At 45.2% G+C, this 13,288-nt stretch overlaps 1 protein-coding gene and 1 long non-coding RNA gene across 2 annotated transcripts in view; both read right to left on the minus strand.

The window, feature by feature from the left end:
• Window positions 1-7,463, minus strand: part of LOC116989872 — a 55,746-nt gene extending 48,283 nt beyond the window's left edge. The window contains exon 1 of the long non-coding RNA XR_004416349.1: window positions 7,420-7,463. This is a non-coding gene — a long non-coding RNA (uncharacterized LOC116989872). The remainder of the gene's footprint in view (window positions 1-7,419) is intronic.
• LOC116989957 overlaps window positions 1-13,288 on the minus strand; it is a 551,502-nt gene that overhangs the window by 306,222 nt on the left and 231,992 nt on the right. The window lies entirely within an intron of this gene.

Raw genomic sequence — 13,288 nt, forward strand, 5'->3', positions numbered from 1 at the left:
TCCCAGTCTCGAAGAAAGGATAAAGTTTCTCCGTGAATTTATTCCCAGTGAAGGTGTGGAGATGGGACTTGGTGTCCGCGTCGTAAAATGAAACTGTCCCGGACTCGTAACTGAGATAAACTGCCACCCTCCCGGGGATGGGACGGGCGGGGAGAGGGGATGGAGGGGAGGTGAATGCATCAAACACGTCACCCAGCCACTGCCTGATGCTCCAGACTCCAGTCTCCGGGGTCAGTGTGACCTCTCCCTTCCTCTTCACAGACTCTGCGGCGACTCCCAGACACCAGACCAGACTCCCCGCCACCTCCACCTCCCAATAATGTCTCCCCGATGTGAATCCCTCCGATCCCAGCACACAATACCAGCCTGTAAACCTCTTCCCGGTGTCAGGGAGACTCCTCACGGTCCGGGTACATCTCACCCTCTTCCGATCCTCAGACACCTCGAGCTCCGGATGCGCTGTTTCCACATCCAGGGTGACGGAGACTGGGGGGAGAAGCAGAGAATCAGCGAGTCCCCGGGGGTCGGGGGGAGACTCGGGCAGTGCGGCCCCGGGACCGGGGGAGAAGCCGCTCGGCCTCAGGCACAGGCGGGCGGACAACTGACACCTTGCCCGGGAACTCACCCACAACCACATCCGGTGGACAACAGACATCTTTCGCGGAGTTTTTATCCAGGGAAGGAGAGGGGAATTTCGTGAGGTGGGGGAGGGTGGACGGGGAGGACGAGTGCGGAGAGTGAGGAGAATTATGGGATTGCAGTGGGGATGGAGAAATGAAGCGGGCTATTCAGATATGGATGCAGATTGGAGCAAGAGGATATTGAGGTGAGTGGTAATTTGAGGTTGTTAAAGAGGAGGTAGAGGTGTGGGGTGGAGTCACCATGATCATAGTGAATGGGAGGGGGATACATGAGGGACCAGATGACCTGCCCCTGTTGCTTTGAGTGGAGGGGGAGGGGGAGGGAGAGGTGGTTTGGACCATGGAAGGAAGCAGAGGTTGAATGATCGGGTGTTGGACAGTATGGGTGGAGACTTGTGGTTGTAGGGTCGCTGAAAGAGGGGATTCACGGGTGGATTTGATGGGTGTGTACAACCAAGAACACACTGATCTTATTGTGAACCAATATATGAACTTCACTGAGGGACTTGACAATGTTCCACATGTAAGGCTGGTCCAGAAAGTGAAGGCAGGTGGGATCCAAGTCGAGCTGGTGAAATGGATCCACAATTGGCTTGGTGGTTGGAGGTAGAAGGTAACGGTAGAAGGATGAGTTTTCTGCTTGGAGGTCTGTGACTGGTGGAGTGCAGCAGAGATCGGTGCTGCAGCAGGGATATCAAATCAAGAGTGCAGGTTTATCTTGAGAGCAAGGAATTTTAAAGTGGACCTGAGTAGTAAGTTTTCTTTACACTGGGAGTGGTTGATATCTGGAACATGCTACAGAGGAGGCGGTGGTGAGATCTACTCATTATATTTGAGGCACTTATCTAGGTGAGGTGCAGAAGAATTCCAATATAATGTGATCAAATAGATTAGTAAAGCTTGGAAATAGGTGGACATGGACATGATGTGCCAAAGGGCCTGATTCTGTACTGTACAACCATGGCTCTCAGCTCCAAGACAACTGAATGACTGAGTCTCCACAGCCACCGGTGCAGGGAATTCCAATGGTTCCCCAGTCTCTGCGTGCAGTAATGTCTCCTTATCTCTGTCCTACATGGTGCAGCCCACATTCTGAGATGGTGCCCGTTCTCCAGACCCCTCAGACAGGGGAAACATCCTCCCTGCATCCAGCCCACTGAGCCCTGTAAGAACTTTGTGTTTCACTGAGATCTCCTCCAATACACCCGAACACTCGAGTACACAGGCCTAGTCTACTCAATCTCACCCCGCACAGCAAACTCATTGTCCCAGGAACATGTATTGTTAATCTTTGCTGCATTTCTTCTGTGTCAAGTCTGTCAATTTATCGGTACACAGGAGCATAGGAACACAAGAAAACAGGAGCAGGATTAGGATCCGCTCCTCAGGCTTGCCCCTCCTTTCAATGTGATCATGGCTGATCTAAGCTGCCACCAATTCCTCTTCTGTGTGAGTTCCCCATCATCTTAAATATTCGATCAATCAAATATTTATTTGTAGCCAAATTGCACATATCCAAGAACTCAGCCTTTCACCACCACCTTTGGCACAACATCCCAGATATTCACTGCCCTCTGAGAGATGCAACTTCTACACAGTTCTGGAAGTTTGGATCTCATGGAATCCGGCGTGAACTGGCCGATGGAATACAATATTTACCTGAAGGTCGCAGACAGAGGATGTTGGTAGAGGGTTGTTTTTCAGACTGGAGGCAGAGTCCACTGTTGTTCCTTATTTATACACAATTGGGTGTGTATGTAGGTTGCACGGTTAGTCAGTTTGCAGGTGGAACTAAAATTGGTGGCATTGTGGAGAGTGAAGGTTATCTGAGAGTAAATGGGATCCCTGTGAACTGGGCCAATGGGCTCAGGAACGGCAGATGGGATTTATTCATGTGAAGGTGAGGTGATGCACTTTGCTGAGGCAAACCAGGGCAGGACATACACAGTAAACGGGGAATTTTATAGAACTGAGAGATCTCGGGCTGCAGGTACACAGTGCCATGGAAGATGCAACAGTGACAGGCAGGGTGGTGAAGTTTGTGTTTGTCACTCATGCTTTCATAGGTCAGGATATGAAATACAGCGTTTGATACAATAAGGTTATTAGCAAATTAGAGAGGGTGCAAAAGTATTTACGATAATTTCATCAGGTCTGAAGGGCTGGATTATAAGGAGACGTTGGACAGGCAGGGACATTTGTCTTTGGAGCTCGTCCGGGTGTTTTTATAAGTGTGTATAAGATCTATATAAAGTGCACAGATAGGTTGAATAGCCACAGTATTTCACCCAAAGCAATAGTATGAACGTCTGACTATGTGATGCTTCCCAGCTGATGGGTTTAGTAGTATCTCCAATTTACCTTCAATCCACAATACTATTAATGTTTGCATCTAGGTATTGCTTAAAGATATCAGAAACAAGAATAATGGAAAAGGTACAAGCTTTACCTTGCTTGAAGTCATCAGATGTTTCTTTGAATGCCGTGTTGAACGAAACAGGGCAATGAAACTTTTCAATCGGCAAGGCTTCATCTACTACCGACAGTGGTTTGGCTTCATCACGAGCCCTGCAAATATTGAACAGCTGGTTACAAACTGAGCATTAGAAATGTTTTGAGTTGTTCCACAAAAATTTACAATGTTTCCGTCAAGACAATGTCCTACCTTTGCTTGTGACCAGCTTCCTCCTGAAAGAAATAAAACACAAATCTCAATTGACTGAGATGAACCGTCCTCATCCCGACAGCGGGAATTTCACCAAATTTCTACAACCCTCTGATAATTCCCATTCCCCAACTCTTATCACCACTGTCATGCAGACAGAAAGCGGATATTGTCGCAGAGATGTAGAACGATGGGGGAAAGCACAAGGAATGTTCATGAGAATGATGTCTCCTAATCTGAGGAAAGACATTCTTGCCACAGAGGGAGTACAGAGAAGGTTTACCAGACTGATTCCTGGGATGACAGGACTTTCATATGAAGAAAGACTGGATAGACTCGGCTTGTACACGCTAGAATTTAGAAGATTGAGGGGGGAACTTATAGAAACTTACAAAATTCTTAAGGGGTTGGACAGGCTAGATGCAGGAAGATTTTTCCTGATGTTGGGGAAGTCCAGAACAAGGGGTCACAGTTTAAGGATAAGGGGGAAATCTTTTAGGACCAAGATGAGAAAATCATTTTTTACACAGAGGGTGGTGAATCTGTGGAATTCTCTGCCACAGAATGTAGTTGAGGCCAGTTTATTGGCTATATTTAAGAGGGAGTTAGATGTGGCCCTTGTGGCTAAAGGGATCAGGGGGTATGGAGAGAAGGTAGGGATGGGATACTGAGTTGGATGATCAGCCATGATCATATCGAATGGCGGTGCAGGCTCGAAGGGCCAAATGGCCTACTCCTGCACCTATTTTCTATGATTCTATGTCATAATTGAGAGGATGGAACTTAATGAAAAGACTGGGCAGGTCGTGGGATTTCATCTTTAGAAGTTTTCAGGAATGATGAGAGGGAATTTAATATTATCGGTGGATTTAAATGTGTGGGGATGAAATAATATCTCAAATTGAAGGGGAGACCAATAATCAAAGTTGAAATGTAACGTGGTCTTCAATAAATACCTAAAGGAATGCAGTCATGAGAACATGGACCTCACTTACATTGGAGGGACTGAAGCCAACAGCAGAGATACATTTAAATGCAAGCGGTGACAATTGCTCGGTTCTAAGCTTCCCCCCAGTCTAGTTTCAGTAAAAACACTGAATCAAGCACTTGAATCAATTAATTGTATTCTACCAAAAGCACGCCACAGATCACACACTGTACCTATCCCACCCTGGCTTCGATCACTGCGTCTATCTGTTCAAGCCCTCTAGGCCTTGCACAGACAGAGGCACTCCAGAAGGGTACCTGGTCCTGAGCGCTCTTCCAGAAGATGGGCCCTGAGCCTCGTGACCAGGGACTTTTATATGCCCCGGAAACTCGAGGGGCCGAACCACACGGGGGTTGTCTCTTAATCACCCAATAGGGAGGTTTCACGGCAGTCGGGTCACGACCCATGACCGTACTGTTGCTACGCTACTCCAAATGGAGTACACGCGATGAACTGCAGGTAGGCACTTACCATTGTTTCCTGCGTAGCAACAAAACCCGCTGAAATTGTCCATTTTTGCCTGTAAATAATTACGGAAATGGGGATAAGCGTGAGGGACATTTAGCCTACTTCAGAATTCCAAAAGTGAGGAGAAATGACGGCAGATAGAAGCGAGAGCTGAAGGGACAACAACAGCCAGAGTGCTTGGCGAACATTGGCCGTTTGCTCACTGCATTTCATCAACTAAGGTGTTTTTTTCTTGATTCCTTTGGCATCTCAAAAGTTTCAGAAGTGATAAATCGGGCTGTAGTTTTTTTTAATCGCCCATGGGTTTTATATACAAAATGAAAACGCATCTGAAGAAAAGTTTACAGCCAGATTTATCACCTGAGATTTTTTAGATACCAAAGGAATCAAGAAAAAACACAATAATGCCTGACTTGATGAAATGCAGTGAGCAACCGCGATAATTCCCAACATTTTCAATTCCGATATCTGCACGGCCAATGTTTATCAAGCACTTTAGCTGCTGTTGTCCCTTCAGTTCTCGCTTCTCTATACCTTCATTTCGCTTCACGCTTGGAATTCTAAAGTTGGGTACATGTCTCTCACACTTACCCCGACTCCCACAATTTTTTTCAGCGCAAAAATTCAACATTTTGGCGGTTTTTAACAGGTAGGAAAGTACGCGTTTTTAGCATTAATAACATATACCGGAAGTGACGGATGTCCTCCAGATGGATTTAGCAGCTCCATGCGTCGAGCCCTCTGACCCAATGACCTTTCGTGCAACCACCCTATTACAAATATCGATTAACCCCATACATAACAGGCATTTCCCTAACCCAATGATACAACAATTCAATACATTGTATTCACAACGGACTTCAAGATGAAGTCAACTTGGAAACATTTACCCTGATGAACAGAACTCTCAAACAAGGCTCAACACCCCATCCAATCAACACTTAGCAGAGTCAGACTCTGCAACATTATTTACAAGCTATTTACAAGGTATATGTCTGGTTTGCAGCCATCCAATCCATTCTATGCATTTTGTACCAGATTGACAGGATTTGCAAGGCTTCCCATTCTTTGCTTGCAAATTGTATCTAAGTTCCAGACTTCCTGGCATCTCTCGTAGCCTGTCCCAGAGAGCAATTCCAATTTGACCAAATCTCCCAGCAAACCCTGAAACTTAACCCCATTTTGAAGTCCTGGCTGGTCCAATTTAGCCAGGATTAACAGTGGGGTAAACACATTAGGGCTCATGGAATTTGGGATATTGTTACCAGGTGTGGAGAATAGGTAGGAGGGATGATGAGTGGAGCAGAAAACTTGACTGGGTAGGATGGGCCAAATGGCCTGTCTATGGTGTAGAATGGGATGTCATTCTATGGTGAAACAAGGTGGACAAAACAAACAGAGCAATTTCCCCCAAGGTGACCACCCACTGCTGATGGGAACCGGATATAAATGATCAATCTGATGTGTGCGCCACGTTCTAGATTTCAATGTTAATCCCCACAATGTGGTCATGGCTGATCTAGCCCAGGACTGAACTCCTCCTCTTTGCCTCATTCCCGTCAATTACAATTCCCCAAATTTCTTTTAAATGTATCCTCCTCTGATTTAAAAATATGTCTAACATGTAAAACGTTTCAGAATCTCTTGGTTGGAGACTCCCAGATATTTACTGTCCTCTGGACCTTGGGATCAGATATAGGATCACCTGTCATTGTTCTAAACTCCACATAATACAAACACATCTCTACATTCCGGCCAGACAGTCCTGAGATCCCATAAATTCAGCGGGAGGCCAATTAGTTTCTGAACAACAACAGCTGGAACAGAGGGAACATTTACTCAGTTCCGAATTACTGGTAAATGCAGCATTTATTTCTGAAATGTCACCCACTGCAATTTTACTTCACCAAACTGTAGTGTAACCCCTCACCTTCAGAAACACCACACTGTTATTTTGATCCATCTGTTGCTGCAACTTTAAGAGTTCCTCCTGAATGGAATTTAAATTCTCTTGAATCTTTCCAAGATTTGTCTCCATTGTATTCAGAATCTTCTTCTCTTCCTCCCGGATATCTGCCAGTGTGCGCTGCTCTTTCTCAGTGAGAATCTGGTGCAGTTCAGCATACTGGGATGTGATCTTGGACTGAAGGTTGTGTGACTATTCCTGTGAAATAAAAGGTGAAGATCAATATATAATGCCACTGATTGTGTTTCCTCACGACTTTAATGGTGACGTTTGGCCTGTGCATTTTTTATTTACTTTGGCAATTCAATAGTTTGTCTAAGGTAGACAAAAATGCTGGAGGTACTCAGCGGGTGAGGCAGCATCTATTGAGAGAAGGAATAGGCGACGTTTCGTGTCGAGACCCTTCTTCAGACTTCAGAAGCATTTAGACAGTTAGACCTATTATTACACACATCACAGGGATCAAATCCACACAAGATCAGGAAATCGAAACTGGAAAGCCTCACCAGAACTCCAGAAATCTTCTGTTTCTGTTGCTGCTCCATTTGCTGGATCCCTGATTGCTTTTTTGTAAGAGACTGGATGGAAGATTTCACCTGATCCTGGGATTGTGATTGAAAATCAGAGAATAAGTGTTAGATTATAAAGATGGAATTAAAGAATGATGCGATCAAAATCGGTTTGCTTTTACCTTGTATATTTCAGCAGCTTCATCCACCAGCATGAAGCGGTGATCTCTGTGTTCCCGCCCACCTGCACAAATCACACAGATCAGCTTCTTGTCAGTTTCACAAAACAGCTTCAGTTCTTCCTGATGATCCTCGCACTGAAGTTTACTTTCCTTCTCTGTCCGATTCAGGCTCAGTGTTCGAGCTTTCTCAGACAGTCTCGCCAAGGCCCGACTCACCCTGAGGGTGCGGTCTGTAAACTGCTCTCTACATTCCGGGCAGGAGTTTTTCCCCTCCCTGTCCCAACTCTGTGTGATGCAGGAGCGGCAGAAGTTGTGCCCGCACTCCAGTGACACCGGATCGGTGAAGAAATCCAGGCAGATGGGACAAACTATCTCCTCGGTTAAACCTCGAACCTGCTCTTTCGAAGCCATTTTAACATTTGATTTTAACCATCCACTTCCTGGTTTAAAACGCATTCCCATTCGCTGAAACTGCTGACACTGCGCACGCAGCCGTCTCGGGGAATGAATGTAATTCGGCTGCAAGTGTTCAGTGTGAAGATGCAGAAACATGGAACTGCAGATGCTGCTTCACAACAAAAAGGCACAAAGTGCTGGATTAACTCAGCGGGTCAAGTAGCACCTCTGGAGAACATGGACAGGTGATGTTTCGGGTCTGGACCCTTCTTCAGACTGATTGTAGGGGCGGTGGGTGGGAGATGGAAGAACGATGGAAGGAAGGGGGCAGGACAAAGCCTGGCTAGTAATAGGTTGACACAGTTGAGGGGGAGAGGGGGGAGTTGATCGGCAGACGGTTGGACAAAGTCCAGAGATGAAAGACAGAAAGTGTGTGACAAAATGATCGAGGACTTGCGAATTGTTTCCTGATCCTCAAACACTCTTCTCCTCAAATGGCCAAAGGTTGTGCAGGTGCACTGAAGCCGCTGGTGAATTTCACCATCAATGTCTGCCTTCCTCTGGGAAGAGGAGCGCCGGCCACAGGACCCGAGGGTCACCATCGTTACGACCATTTTAAAGGAAGGAGACAAATCCACCCGCGGAAACTATGGAGGGTTCTTCTCCCGTTCTCGACCGCAGGGAGGGGTCAGTTACACATTAAACTGTCCTGAATATAGATGAAAGCGGAGAGTAGCGCTTGGGACAATATAAGGCAGGATAAAGAGCTGGGAAAACTGCAGAGTATATTCACGAAGATGGTGCCAGGATTTGAGGGCCAGAGCGAAAGGGAGAGGTTGGGCAGGGAATATTTATTAATTGGAGCGCCGGAGGCTGAAGTGCATGGGATCAAGAGGTGAATGGATAGAGTGAATGAACAGTCTTTTACCCGGAGTAGTGGAGTCGAGAACTAGAGGACACAGGTTTGTGGTGAGAGGTGCAAGATTTAATCGGAACCTGAGGAACAATATTTTCACACAGAAGGTCGTGGGGAAATGGAACAAACTGCCAGAGGAGGTAAGTCAGGCTGGACAGCAACGTGTGGGTGGGATTTAAGACCCGGGGGAGCCCGGAGCTGTGGAACAATCAATGAAAGGGGAGGGGCCCGGCTGAGGGGAGGCGGAGCTCAGCCCCGTCAATCACAGCCCTGACCAGAAAGTCGATGTCATTTGTAATCAGCTTCGGGTAAATTTCATTTCCTTAAACTAAATAAATCCGTGTTTCCTATCGTGAATTGTTCAGTATATTAGGCTGCACAATAACATCACTTCTGCAGCAAACACTGTAATGAAGAAGAACCGAAACGTCACCCATTCCTTCTCTCCAGAGATGCTGCCTGTCCCGCTGAGTTATTCCAGCATTGTGTGTTTATGTCTGTCTTCGGTTTAAACCAGCATCTGCAATTCCTTTCTACACACTATAATTCTATTTAACAGTCTCATGGTCAAACTTGAATTCACTCAACGACTCAATTATACTATATTGTCACATGTACCTAGGCGCGGTGAAATGCTTTGTTTTTGCATGCAATCCGGTAAAATACAGACCTCACCTGGGCGGTACAGAGAGAGTGGCCACGTTTCTGGCGCCGACTAGCTTGCGAGAAGTTCATGGAACAGTCTATATTTCCCCGCAGCGGTGAACCAGGCCCCGCCGCACCAGGCAACAGGCGCCCCCGCGCCGGGTCCCCCTTCGTTCTCGGCTGCCCCCCGCCGGATTGCTCTCGGCTTGGTATGATTCAGGGCTATTTTCCCAGCGTGGAAAAGTCAATGACGGGACGACATAGATTTTAACACAGTAGGGGGATCTTTCAAGGAGATGTGCGGGGCATGTTTTATTACGCAGGGTGGTGGGTGCCTGGAACGCGCTGCTGGAGTGGTGGCCGATGCACATACGGAGGAGGCATTGCAGTCTGATGTGGGCTGAAGGAAATGTTCTGGTTCTATGTGGCCGTCAACAAAACCGACAGGTTCATTAGAGCTCCTATTCTCAGCTCCTTACCCACAACCATTAGATTCTTGAACCGACCTGCACTGCCCGCGTTTGGCCCATATCCCTCTAACCTGTCCTATCCAAGTACCTGTCTAAATGCTTCTAAAACGTTGCAATAGAACCGGCCTCAACTACCTCCTCCTGGGAAAAACTGCAGAGTAGATTTACGAAGATGGTGCCAGGATTTGGGGGCCAGAGCGAAAGGGAGAGGTTGGGCAGGGAAGGATTTATTAAATTAATCTATTGAACATTGGAAAATGATCACCAATGCGTCCACTATTTCTAGAGCCACCTCCACGAGGACCCTGGGATGCAGACCATCAAGCCCAGGGGATTTATCATCCTTCAGTCCCACTACTATTTCTCGCCTAATGAAAATGTCTTTCAGTTCCTCTACCCCCTTAGATCCTCTGTCCTCCAGTACATCTGGGAGATTGTTTGTGTCTTCCTTAGTGAACACAGATCCGAAGTACCTATTGCGGATGATGCATCATGTGCGGACGACTCAACCATCATAGGATTCATCACCAACAACCAAGAAACTGAATACCGTGCACAGGTCAACCAAGCAGTGACCTGGTGCACAGACCATGATCTCTTACTCAACTCATCAAAAACAAAAGAACTCATCATCGACCCAAGAGGCCAGCCATCCCCCAAAACTCCTGTGCTCATTAAAGGTGAATCCATCTCCATCACTGATACATTCAGACTCCTTGGAGCCCACATCAGCAACAACCTCAAATGGAGGACAAACACAGACCACATCTATGGAAAAGCCCAGCAAAGACTTTTCCATCTCCGACAGCTCAGGAAATTCAGAGTAAGGTCTCATCTCATGCTCCGCTTCTATACAGCTATCATCGAAAGCATCCTCACTTCATCCATCACAGTCTGGTTCGGCAGTCTCGACTCTCTCTCCCGGAAGAAATTACAGCGCATCATCAACAGAGCATCCAAAATTATTGGCTTAACCCTACCATCCCTTGAATCACTTTACGACAAACGGACACTACACAGAGCCCGCAAGATCATCTCTGATCCTACTCACCCTGCACACTATGCCTTTCAGCTACTGCCCTCTGGGAGGTGTTACAGAACAATTGCCTCCAAAACAAACCGCTTCAAAAACAGTTTCATTCCCACTGCAATTAACATTTTGAACTCTGTACGGTGAGGAATAAGAATAAGCATGACCCTTATGTATCATGTAATGTGTCTGTCTGTATGTATATCTATGTTATATGTTTAATGTTTGATGAAATGTTGGAACCTGTACCGAGCTGTACTGATAACAAATTCCACCAGCCTGGCTGTGTGGTCATTAGAATACAATAGAATACAATACAATACAACTCTTCTGCCATTTCTTTGTTGCCCATAATAATTTCACCCGTGTCTGCCTTCAAGGGACCCACATTTGACTTTGCTACTATTTTTCCCTTAACATATCTAAAGACGCTTTTACTGTCCTTCTTTATATTCCGGGCCAGCTTCCCTTCGTACTTCATCTTTACAGCCCGTATTGCCCGTTTTGTTTCCTTCTGTTGTCCTATGAAAGTTTCCCAATCCTCTGGCTTCCGGCTACTCTTTGCTGTGTTATACATCTTTTCTTTTAGTTTTATTCTATCCCTAACTTCTCTTGTCAGCCACGGTTGCCTCCTACTCCCCTTAGATTCTTTCTTCCTTTTTGGAATGAAACGATCCTGCGTCTTCCGGATTATGCCCAGAAATTCCTGCCATTGCTGTTCCACCATCATTCCTGCTAGGATCCCTTTCCAGACTACCTTGGCCAGCTCCCCTCTCATGCCTTCATAGCCCCCTTCTTATACTTCTTCTCCTTCTTCTCTTTATTTTTATACTGTCCTTGACTTCCCTTGTCAGTCCATTGCTCCCCTTCGAATCTCTCTTCCCCTTTGGAACAGAGCTTTTAAGGCATATATTCGTGGACAAATTATTTCATACTCGACGGGATCTAAAAAAACAACTAAAAATGAAACACGTATATTGCCTGATGAGATTAAAGAAATCGATTAAAAATATTCAATAGCTCCTAGTCTAGAGCTCTATAAGAATAGAGTTGAACTTCAACTGAGACATGAGTTGTTATTAGTATCACCGATTGAGAATCAGCTACTTAAAACCAAAAGTCAATTTTATATACATGGCGATAAATCTGGCAAATTACTGGCCAATCAGTCGAAAGCTGTGTCAGCCAAACGTCAGATTATTAAAGTGAGTAAACGGGATGGTACATTGACTGTAGACCATGATGAAATTAATAAACCCTTTCAGGAATTTTATACCTCCCTATACCATTCAGAATTTCCTACTGATTCCAATATAATGCATGAATTTTTAAACATAGAAATTAGGTGCATTCGAGCCTGCACCGCCATTCAATATGATCATGGCTGATCATCCAACTCAGTATCCTGTACCTGCCTTCTCTCCATACCCCCTGATCCCTTTAGCCACAAGGGCCACATCTAACTCCCTCTTAAATATAGCCAATGAACTGGCCTCAACCACCTTCTGTAGCAGAGAATTCCAGAGATTTACCACTCTCTGTGTGAAAAATGTTCTTCTCATCTCGGTCCTGAACGATTTCCCCCTTATCCTTAAACTGTGACCTCTTGTTCTGGACTTCCCCAACATTGGGAACAATCTTCCTGCATCTAGCCTGTCCAACCTCTTAAGACTTTTGTAAGTTTCTATAAGATCCCCCCTCAATCTTCTAAATTTTAGCGAGTACAAGCCGAATGGCCTACTCCTGCACCTATTTTCTATGTTTCTATGTTTCTATGATTGGAAAATATTTTACTGCAAATTATTTCTGAAGATCAGACAGGTTTTATTAAAAATCGTTACTCATACTTTAATGTTAGGAGATTAATGAATATTGTATATACAGCGTGAAATAAAACTCTAGAATGTGTCATTTCACTTGATGCTGAGAATGCATTTGATAGATTATAATGGGAATACTTATTCAATTCACTTGAAAAAATTAAGATTGGTCCAAAATGTATCTCTTTGATCAAGCTGATATATCATATACCTCAAGCTTCTGTACTTACCAGTAATCAGAAATCCCCTTTTTTCGGGCTCTTTCGAGGTAATAGACGAGCTGTCCTTTATTGTTTGATATCACTTTGGAACCTTTGGCCACCGCTATTAGGGAATCCCCTAATATTTTTGGTATTGTTGGTGAGAATAAGACGGATAAGCTATCTCTCTATGCAGATGATCTGTTATTATTCATCTCTAACCCGGAAAAATCTATTCCTGCAACAGTAGCACCACTTAATCAATTTAGTAGTTTTTCTGGTTATAAACTAAATTAAGTAAGAGTGAGCTTTTTCCATTAAACAATCAAATTTCGAATTATGGACAGTTTCCATTTAGATTGACTACCGACTGTTCTACTTATTTAGGCATT

Source organism: Amblyraja radiata, chromosome 30, assembly GCF_010909765.2.
Source record: "Amblyraja radiata isolate CabotCenter1 chromosome 30, sAmbRad1.1.pri, whole genome shotgun sequence".
Classification (NCBI taxonomy): Eukaryota; Metazoa; Chordata; class Chondrichthyes; order Rajiformes; family Rajidae; genus Amblyraja; species Amblyraja radiata.